The sequence below is a fragment of the Oratosquilla oratoria genome, chromosome 28 (genome assembly GCF_046742065.1).
Source record: "Oratosquilla oratoria isolate Oo_2021 chromosome 28, ASM4674206v1, whole genome shotgun sequence".
Lineage (NCBI taxonomy): Eukaryota > Metazoa > Arthropoda > Malacostraca > Stomatopoda > Squillidae > Oratosquilla > Oratosquilla oratoria.
The window spans coordinates 7,069,548-7,079,547 of NC_134804.1; positions in this window are offsets into that span (position 1 = coordinate 7,069,548).

A 10,000-nucleotide genomic window follows, 5' to 3' on the forward strand; every position below is an offset into this window, starting at 1 on the left:
AAGATTCCAAACGTCCCCCCGCGTTTCTGTTGGACATATTACATGGCGCAGTAGGTAGGATGGTGCTTGTAATTGCTTGCAAGGTGCAACAGTGAAACATGGGAGGATACGTGAATCAGTGGCGCGTACATTAACGGAGCACCGACGGAACTAGACCAATAGGCGACAGTGAGCACGCTGGACCGTGAGTGCAGTGCTGATTACAGTGAGCATGCAGGGGCCGTGAAATATCGTATGATAGTGATAATGGCGGGAACATCATCCTACACGGGGCTCAGGCCACTTACGCAGACCACGCAAACAAGGAGGACTTTGTCCCGCTTCGCCCCGTTTGCCGCGAGCGCCACCCGCGTGGAGCCCAGCTGATTCGCACAGGCCTGTATCATCGCATCTGCTCCCCCGTGGCAATTACGTCACCGCAGGAGGTGGCGCTGCTACTCCCCCCACAGCAGGTATTGATAGTGACCGTCTCGGACGCCCAGTAGGACCTGCACGCATGCGCCGTGTCGCCATGCAAAGGGACCCCTGTAATGTCGTGGTATGTTGTGCCATTGTACAGTTATTATGCATTATAATTACGTATTGTTCAATTGAGAATTGTGTTTTCCCCCTTTATATAATTATCACATATTTTGTTAGATGTTTATTTTATTATTTATTATATTATCTATTTACAATCCTTGTACAATCTGTAGGGAGAACCAAGCGAACTTCTGTATGCTTACGCGCCAACTGGCTTGGCGTGAAGACAGTCTTGGTATTGCTTCCGAAGAGTAAACACGCTTGTTTGTAGTGCTTTGTGATTAATACAGTGCTAGATTTTTGTTAAATTCGTATTATTTAGCCACCCTGTACATTTTGGTGGCAGCGGTGGGATGTTGTGCCATCATACAATTATTATGCATTATAATTACGTGTTGTTCAATTGAGAATTGTATTTTTCCCCCTTTATATAATTATCACATATTTTGTTAGATGTTTATTTTATTATTTATTATATTATTTATTTACAATCCTTGTACATGCAGGGAGAACCAAGCGAACTTCTGTATGCTTACGCGCCAACTGGCTTGGCGTGAGTTCAGTCTTGGTATTGCTTCCGAGGAGTAAACACGCTTGTTTGTAGTGCTTTATGATTAATACAGTGTTAAATTTTTGTTAAATTTGTATTATTTAGCCACCCTGTACACCCCCGCCAGACGCACGCACCCACCGCCCCATCTCCCGGAATGGCTGGCACCTACCGTCCTAGTGCCTTCCGGGCCATCGCCCTTCACCACCTATGAGCGCCCGCGACGCACTGCCTTACTCAGGTGCATACATTACAGGGATAGGCCCTCAGCACCTAGGCATGTCGGAGATATCAAGAGCTCTACAGCCGCCGCTCTCGGCGCAGACGACGCAGCCGACATATCTCTACCCCCCCCCCCCCCAACCGGCCGCTTCCGGCCAACCGCCCTCCGCCACCTGAGCACCCGCACCGTACTGCCTGACACAGGTGCAGACGTCACAAGGATAGGCTCTCGGCACCTAGGCACGTTGGAGATATCTGGGCCAGCCTACAGGCGCCACTCTTGGCGCCGACGATGCGGCCGACGTATCTCAACTGCCCCCCTCCCCCCCCACACACACACCTGTCGTCCTCGTGCACGGACCCCTTCAATTCCGCCCCCGACGCGGTGTGCATACAGGACTGAAACACTGGGCACTTCCGCCTCGTCCAGTGTGGCCCACGGTTTCCGACGGACGCCGAAATCCGACACGCCACTACCGTTGGAGACGCTTGCTGCTACCTGGGCCGCATCCAAATGTAGCCATGCTCGTTTGGATGGCCCTACTTCTCGTGGATGACGGACCATCATCCGTTCGTCCCCCTTCTCATGTCAGGAGCGCCATCACCAGAAATACCGGCGTTTCACAGTGACGACCCGCCGCCCGCCGCCGACGCCGATGGAACGCTCTGGAGACAACGAATCGCGGCACGGATAGCCCCGTCTACCGTCACCCGCTTCCCTGCGTGACCTCCGGGCTTCCGTCCGACCACCGCGCCCTACCCAACTCCATCTTTCCGTATTGGAAGCTCCGAAACGCCCTTGCCGCACCGCCATCTACGGAAGCGATCACCGGCCTTCGGAGTCGCCGCCCGTCGCGTCCCATCCTTCGGTGGAGGACCTACCGTCCTCATGCGTGGATGCCCCCACTTCCGCCTCCGCCGATCGCCCTGGCTTGCGGATAAGCATCCTCGCCATGGTCGTGCGAGCGCGGTGGGTGGGGAGGTGTGGTATAGTGCTATGAGGGGCCCTGGCTTTCGACAAGAGCAGGGGACCATAGGGTTACGAGGACTAAGCCTAAAGGACTTTTTGTCACGGGCACAAGGCCCCCATTGATTGAATATGTAGGACGTGGCATCGTCTTCCTTCTGCGCAGGGAGTACGACATTGCCACCACGTCAGTATATGGCCGTCTGTATTACTATTGTGGTTCACTCCTGTACACTTAACGTCACAATAAAGATACCAAACGTCCTCCCGCATTTCTGTTGCACACAGTATATATATATATATATATATATATACATGTATATATATATATATATATATATGTATATATATATATATATATATATATGTATATATATATATATGTATGTATATATATACATAATATTAATTATCCACTTTCGGAGAAGAATAAGCGAAAGTAAAAAGATGCGTTTATTTTGATCACTAACTGTGATTCTCTTCAGCAAATGTGAATTACAGAGTGGAGAACAACAAGTATTTATACATAAGTAGTGAGGTAAGTAGGAAGGGACGGGGGCTCAAGTCGCGTGTCCGGCGTTACGTGGACCAAGATTTAAGAATATAAGGTCTAACCACTTCCGACCGAATTTCGAGGGAGTTGGCGCAGCGGGCCCGTGAACGTCACCTGGCTGTTCAAAGTGGGGTTAGCGGGTCCTATAGCTGTCAGTTGAAGCTGGTCCGTCGTTCGAAAATGACGTCGCCTTCGCTCGCACCGCTCCACTCAATTAGTTATATTCTGACAAATATTATATAAAATATATATATATAAATATATATAAAATATCATAGTTCCTGTCTATATATATGAATATATAATATATATGATATATAATATATATATATGATTTATATATATATATAATATATAAAATATTATAGTTCCTGTCTTCCTTGGCGTTTCACAGTTTTCTTCAGTGTATCACAAAGAGAAAATGGACTCAGCCAAATGACGTCAGAAGCTGCGCACAAGAATTCAAACAGTCTGACCTGTATATTTAGACCTTGACGTGGACATTGGTTGATTTTGTCCGCTGCTAATGTAGAAGGTAGTATTTTATTTATCGCTAAGGAAGTTATACAATCTGGTGACCATTGCCCATAGAAAATATCATAATTTGGAAAATTATTAATTAAAGGGGATTCTATTATTTTTCTTCTGAAACTGCATTTAGATTTGTAAATTATTTCAGCGTCGTCCCAATTTATTCTATGGTTTTTGTTGGCGACAAACCTCTAGAAAATGTTAATGGTGAATTTGATAAGAAGCTTAAGACAATATCAAAATGTAACGATGAACTGATAAAAAAATGTGCTACTGTATCTCCTTCACTTCCATACATGTATGGTCTAATTAAAACTCATAAAATTAATAATCCAGTTAGGCCCATAACTTGTTCTATTGGGTCTTGCACATATAAGTTGTCTAAATGGTTAGTGTCTCTTCTTAGTCCTCTTGTTGGGACAATTTCCCAGTCTCATATCAAAGATAATGTTGATTTAACCGAAAAGCTGCTTGGACAAAATCTCACATTTGATTTTAAGTTGGTTAGTTTCGATATTTAAAGTTTATTCGCCCGAGTCCCGGTGTTAGATTTGTTAGGCTTTCTAGAAAAAGAGTTAAAGAAGCAAGACTTAACACTCCCTGCTCATACTATTACTAGTTTAATTAAGTTATGTGTAATAGACTCTAAGTTTGAATTTAATGGAAACTTTTATACTCAAACATTTGGTATGGCCATGGGGAACTGTCTGTCTCCAATTCTTAGCAATTTGTATATGGAGTTTTTTGAAAGAGTTATTAGCAAACATTCTTCCAAATAATACAGTTTGGTACAGGTATGTTGACGACATTTTATGCATTTGGCCTAATGATCAACATTTGGATACTTTTTTTGTCAGATCTAAATAATTTGGTGTATGCCATTAAATTCACAGTAGAGATAGAAGAAAAAAATGTTTTACCATTTCTAGATGTAAATATTCACCGATGCGAAAAACATTTTAAATTTGAAGTTTACATGAAGACGACCAATGTCCTTTCATACATTCATTTTTACTCGTATCACAGCCAAAACACCAAGTTGTCATTTTTTTCTTCATTGTTCCTGAGAGCTAATAGAATTTGTTCCCCTGAGTTTTTGGATCAAGAAATACAATTTGTCTATGACATTGGAGAAAATTTAAAATATCCAAAACATCTGATTGACAAGACAAAAATGAAAGCTAAGAATTTTTTTCTTAATATTTCGCAGGTCAAACAATTTAATTATAAAAATATGTTAACAATTCCGTACCATGAACATTTAATCAATTTTCCTAGAACTTTTAATAAATTTGTTATCCAGGTAGTATTTAAAAAAATAATAACATTAAGAGCCTGCTAATCAAAAATTCTCAAAGAAGTAAAGAAGGTTGTATTTATAGCATACCATGTAAAAATGTGATTTTATTTACATAGGCCAAACAGACAATAAAATAATAATTGGTCCAAGAGAGATCAGTCAATTAAGCGTAAATACACCATTACACATGACCACGTTAAACTCTTTCAGCTGTAAATTTCGAAGGAGTACTGAAGTAGGGTCCGTTTAGGATACGTGTGGGAACGATAATTCTACCCTACTTACGGCATGTAGTTTTAGTTGATGTATTCTGCCCTAAAGATTTATAATATTCGTGGTAGTCGAGTATTATAATTCTACTTGTATTTCTTATCCGGTACACCACGTAAACGAACCACGCGCAGTACCTTGCTTAGTAGCAACCGTTAGCGAGTAAAAAAAGCTCGCGATGTCAGAACTGAATATCGAAGACTTTGTTGAGAGCCCCTCAGTGGAAGAACTGGTAATTTAGAACCCAAATAAAGAATGTCTGAAAGAAATAGCATCAAGATGGGACTTAACTTCTTCTGCGATTTAGTAGAACTGAATTAGCCCAACTAATATCGAAACATATAGATCAGTTAAAGAAAACTGAAGAGAACGAAGGCAAAGAATTTGAACATTTAGAACAAACAGTTGTAGCCAAATCAGACATTAGTCCTACGAAGGAAGTTCAATTAGACCACCTAGAATATCAAAAAATTAAAATGAAGATGAGGTATAAATGCAACTTAAGGAACTCGAATTACAACGTGAAAGAGAACAAAGACACACCAACTCGAACTCAAAAGGCTCAAACTATCAACCCCAAGTCAACAAGTGATTTCAAATTCAAGTAAGATAGATCTCTTGTAGTACACCAATCTTATTCCTGCTTTCTCAGACGAGAATCCAACCTTATTTTTTTCAAGAATTTGAAGCAATAAGTATTTTGCAATTCCCCAAGCAGACTGGATATGGCTCATTAAGCCAAATCTGTCCCCTAAAGGTTTACAAGTATGTAACAATCTGGAAGATAACACTAACTACGAAACGGTCAAACAGACAATTCTTTCCGCTTATGAAATTTCCACCGAAGGTTATCGACAAGGCTTTCGAAATTCTAGCAAACTTAACTATCAGACATATATGGAATTCGCGTCAGACAAACTCCGAGCATTAAGGAAGTGGATTAAATCAGCATCAGCCGATAATCTTGAGAAAGTAGTGAACTTGATCGCGTTAGAATTCGTGCGTAAAATTTCTCACTACTTAAAAATTCGCATTGTTGGCAGGGAGGAAATTGACCTTATGAAAGCAGCCAAATTGGCTGATACCCTCTCATTGATTCACAAAAATGTTGGAAAGGACGGTAACCGCCAACAATCTTGTGTAAAACCAACTAGTAGTAGTAAAGATGGAAAAATTGATAACCCTAGTTCCCCTGTTTGTTTCTTCTGTAAGAAACCAGGGCACATAATTGCAAATTGCCCAGATCCAAAATGTAAAGTAGCTCAAAAGAATATAAAATCTGTAGCTTCCTTTAACCATTCTCCTGTCAATTCTGTAGATCCTTCCCAGCCTTTCCGTTGAACAGGAACAATGTCACTTGGTCCAAACCACGCAGAACACCACCTCTGAATAGTACGGGACACAAGAGCAGCACAGTCATTGCTACTTCAGTCAGCGCTGCCGGGAGTCCAACGTAATTATACAGGAGAAAATATATACTTATAGGACTTCCACAACCCCTTCTCAGTACCTCTGGCAAAGGTGTACCTGAACTGTGGACTCATTAAGGATACTGTCTCCGTAGGAGTAAGTGAAACGGCAACCCTACCTGTCCCTGAAGCAGATTTTATACTAGATAACGATCTAGCAGGAGAACTTGTCCATTCCCTAATTGTTTCTGCTTCTCCCCTGCCATATAACCCAACTTCTACCATAGAGCAAACCCAACCCAACCTATTTCCAACCTGTACTATTACACGATCCCAAGCAAAAGTTAACCAACCAACTCTTACCTCTCCAACCAACCTAACCACCCTGCTTACTCTACCCTCTGAGCAGAGCATCAAAGAGGCTAAACAGAACGACCCTTCCTTAGCTCCCTTGTTTAACAGACCTATTCCCAGGGAGGATATCCTACATACTCTCTCCTTTTATTTGCACGAAGGGATACTTATGAGATTGTATAAACCTCGTCACCTTTTTGACGATGATACTTGGGCAGAATTTCACTCAGGTAATAGAGATTGCTCATACAGGACACTCAGGACACTTAGGTATTAAGAAAACTTATTTACGACTCTTGTCAGAATTCTTTTGGCCTGGTATGAAAACAGAGGTAAGTACATTCGTTAAATGTTGCCACGCTTGCCAACTAGTAGGAAAGTCGAACGAGTCTATCCCTCCGTATCCCCTTCAACCCATTAAAGTACCTAGTGAACCTTTTCAGAAACTAGTGATTGACATAGTAGGCCCATTACCCAAGACCAAGAATGGTAACCAGTACATTTTAACAGTTTTGTCCCACCACCAGGTACCCTGAAGCTCTTCCTTTAAAGAATATTTCTGCTAAGAGTGTAATCAAGTGTTTAACCCACATATTTACTTCCTTTGGTATTCCTCAAGTTCCCAAGGGATTAATTATTAAACAGTATGTCTACAGCGTACCACCCCGCCAGTCAGGGAGTTCTAGAACGATGTCACCAAACGTCAAAGAATATGCTACGTAAGTTCTGTTACAAGGAAGACCGTGATTGGGATGAGGGATTGCCTTTCCTCCTATTTACGCTCCGTGAAACACCATCTGAAGCTCTAGGTGTTTCTCCCTTTGAATTGCTATATGGAAGGAAGGTAAGGGGACCCCTCAAGGTAATCAAGGATCATATCATATCTTCTCCTACCTCACCTTTACAGTCTGTTAACCAGTATATTGTTTCCCTTAAAGATAACCTAGCCAGAATTCATCCCTTTGGCCTGAAGAACCTTGAGCATGCACAGAGTAAAATGAAAATTAATCTTGATCAGAAATCTCGTAAGAGAATTCAAGGAAGGAGATATGGTTCTTGCGTACATTCTCATCTCTGGACAATCTCTTCAAGCTAAATATCATGGTCCTCATAAAGTTCAGAAAAATATGTCAGAATGTAATTACGTACTAGAAACCCCTGACAGACGCAAAACTACTTAATTTATTCACGTTAACTTGCTCAAACCATACCTTGCCAAAGCACCACTAGACAGTTCAGTCAAACCATTGCTTTCGTTGAATCACGGTACCAACAAAATACCTATGTCAACTGACCGTCTACTGGTCTAAGAACCGACGTTGCCATATTTCGATCCTCCCACAGTCGGCAACAATAGCGACATCTTGAACAACCTACTTTTGTACCTTAACCACTTGAATCCTGACCAAGCTAAGGAGATTTCTGAAATTATTTCTAGTCACAGATCCTTGCTCCGAAACAACCCTGGCCGTTGTAACCTGACGTCCCTTGAGATTCAACTGTAAATTTCTTTGGCTCCACAAGCTCATCCCATCTCTGCATTCATGACTCCCTTTGGACTCTTTGAATACACCGTCATGCCGTTTGTGTTACGTAATAGTCCGGCTACGTTCCAACGTACCATGAGTTGCCTATTACAGGATACTGATGTGGTAGCTGTATATATAGATGATATAATAATATATTCTCCTGATTGGCAGAACCATGTACAACTGCTAGATGTCGTAATGTCCCAAATGGAAGAAGCCAACCTCACCGTCCAACTTCCCCAAACCATCTTCGCCCAAGCTACAGTGACGTACTTGGGACACGAGGTGGGACAAGGCGTCGTCCGGCCGAAATGAGCCAACATCTAGGCCATTATCGACTACCCGGCTCCCTCTACTAGGAAAGCACTCAGGCGTTTTCTGGGTATGGCCGAATATTACCGAGGGTTCTGTCCAATCTCCTCAGAAGTAGCCTTACCCCTCACCCGAATAACAAGTTGCTCCACACCCTACCCCTGGACTCCGGAATGTCAGAATTCTTTCCTGCTCCTAAAAACCTTCCTCACGCAGGATCCAGTTCTGCGTTCACCTAACTTCGACGTCCCCTTTGTTCTACAAACGGACGCAAGTAATCAAGCCGTCGGAGCTGTTCTTCTCCAAGAAAACGATAGGATATTGCATCCTGTCGCATACCACTCGGCCCAACTAGATCAACACCAAAGGTGGTATTCGACCACAGAGGAGCTACTGTCCATCATCTCAGCCTTGCGGAAGTTCGAATGCTACGTACAACCCAGCTCGACCCCTTTACCAATATTCAAGGACCACAATCCGTTAATATTCCTTGAACGGAACAAGAACAGTAACAGGAGGCTGTTACGTTGGTACTTGTTCCTCCAACAATACCTCCTCGAAATAAAACATATTAAAGGTTCAGAGAATGTTCTTGCTGATACCCTTAGCCGTACTGATTAGAACTCCCAACTCATCTGTTCCCCTGAGTTGCTGAGTTCTAGGGTGTGTGTGTGATGGCCCACCATCCTCCGTGTATTTAAAGTAATAATATTCTGTATAACTATGTATCTACTGTAAATTATTAATATACGTGTGGTTTTTCTACTCTCCTCCCCTTCGATCCCCTCCTTACAACTCGTCTGACAGACCCAGACTAGTTCTGTCCAGTTCATCCTTCTCCTTCCTCCCGTCCTCGCCAACGCTATATATACGGCGTCCGCCGGCTTTTTTTCGTTGGCTACCGAGACTTAACTTCCCTCCCACATCGCTTTCGCTATATCCAATCCCGTTGTGTTCACACGTAACTAAACTGTATTCTCATGACTTAGTTTCGGTTCAGGTTGAGGAATTATTTGTATTATCAAACGTTACAAATTGTCTATTGATTTTTTTTTTTTTTTGTAAAGATATTATATTTGTTTTATTGACTTTCTCTTATAAATTAAATTAGTTATTTATCGGCTGAAAGAAACCTGCACAGCGAAGCTATAGCGATAATCCTATACCACACTCCTGGTCATAAGGCCACTTCCCGAAGGTTGAGTGTGTTTTGGAATTTTCCGTCAGAATCATCAGAAATTTAAAATTCCCGGCTCTGTGCAGGCATGCGCATGGACGACCCCACCTCCCCCTCCCTACCCCTCCCTTCTTAGCCGGCTCGCCCGAATCCTGACTTCTAAGCGCGGAATCAGACTGAGCGGTCTCCCCGCTGCCGGCCTTTGGTTTTTGCCGGTGAGTCTGTTTCCTGCTTGGTATTCAACTGATAGTTTCAGCGCTTTCTGCTTGGTTACCGGTTTGTCTCATTCTTCGACCACCCTATT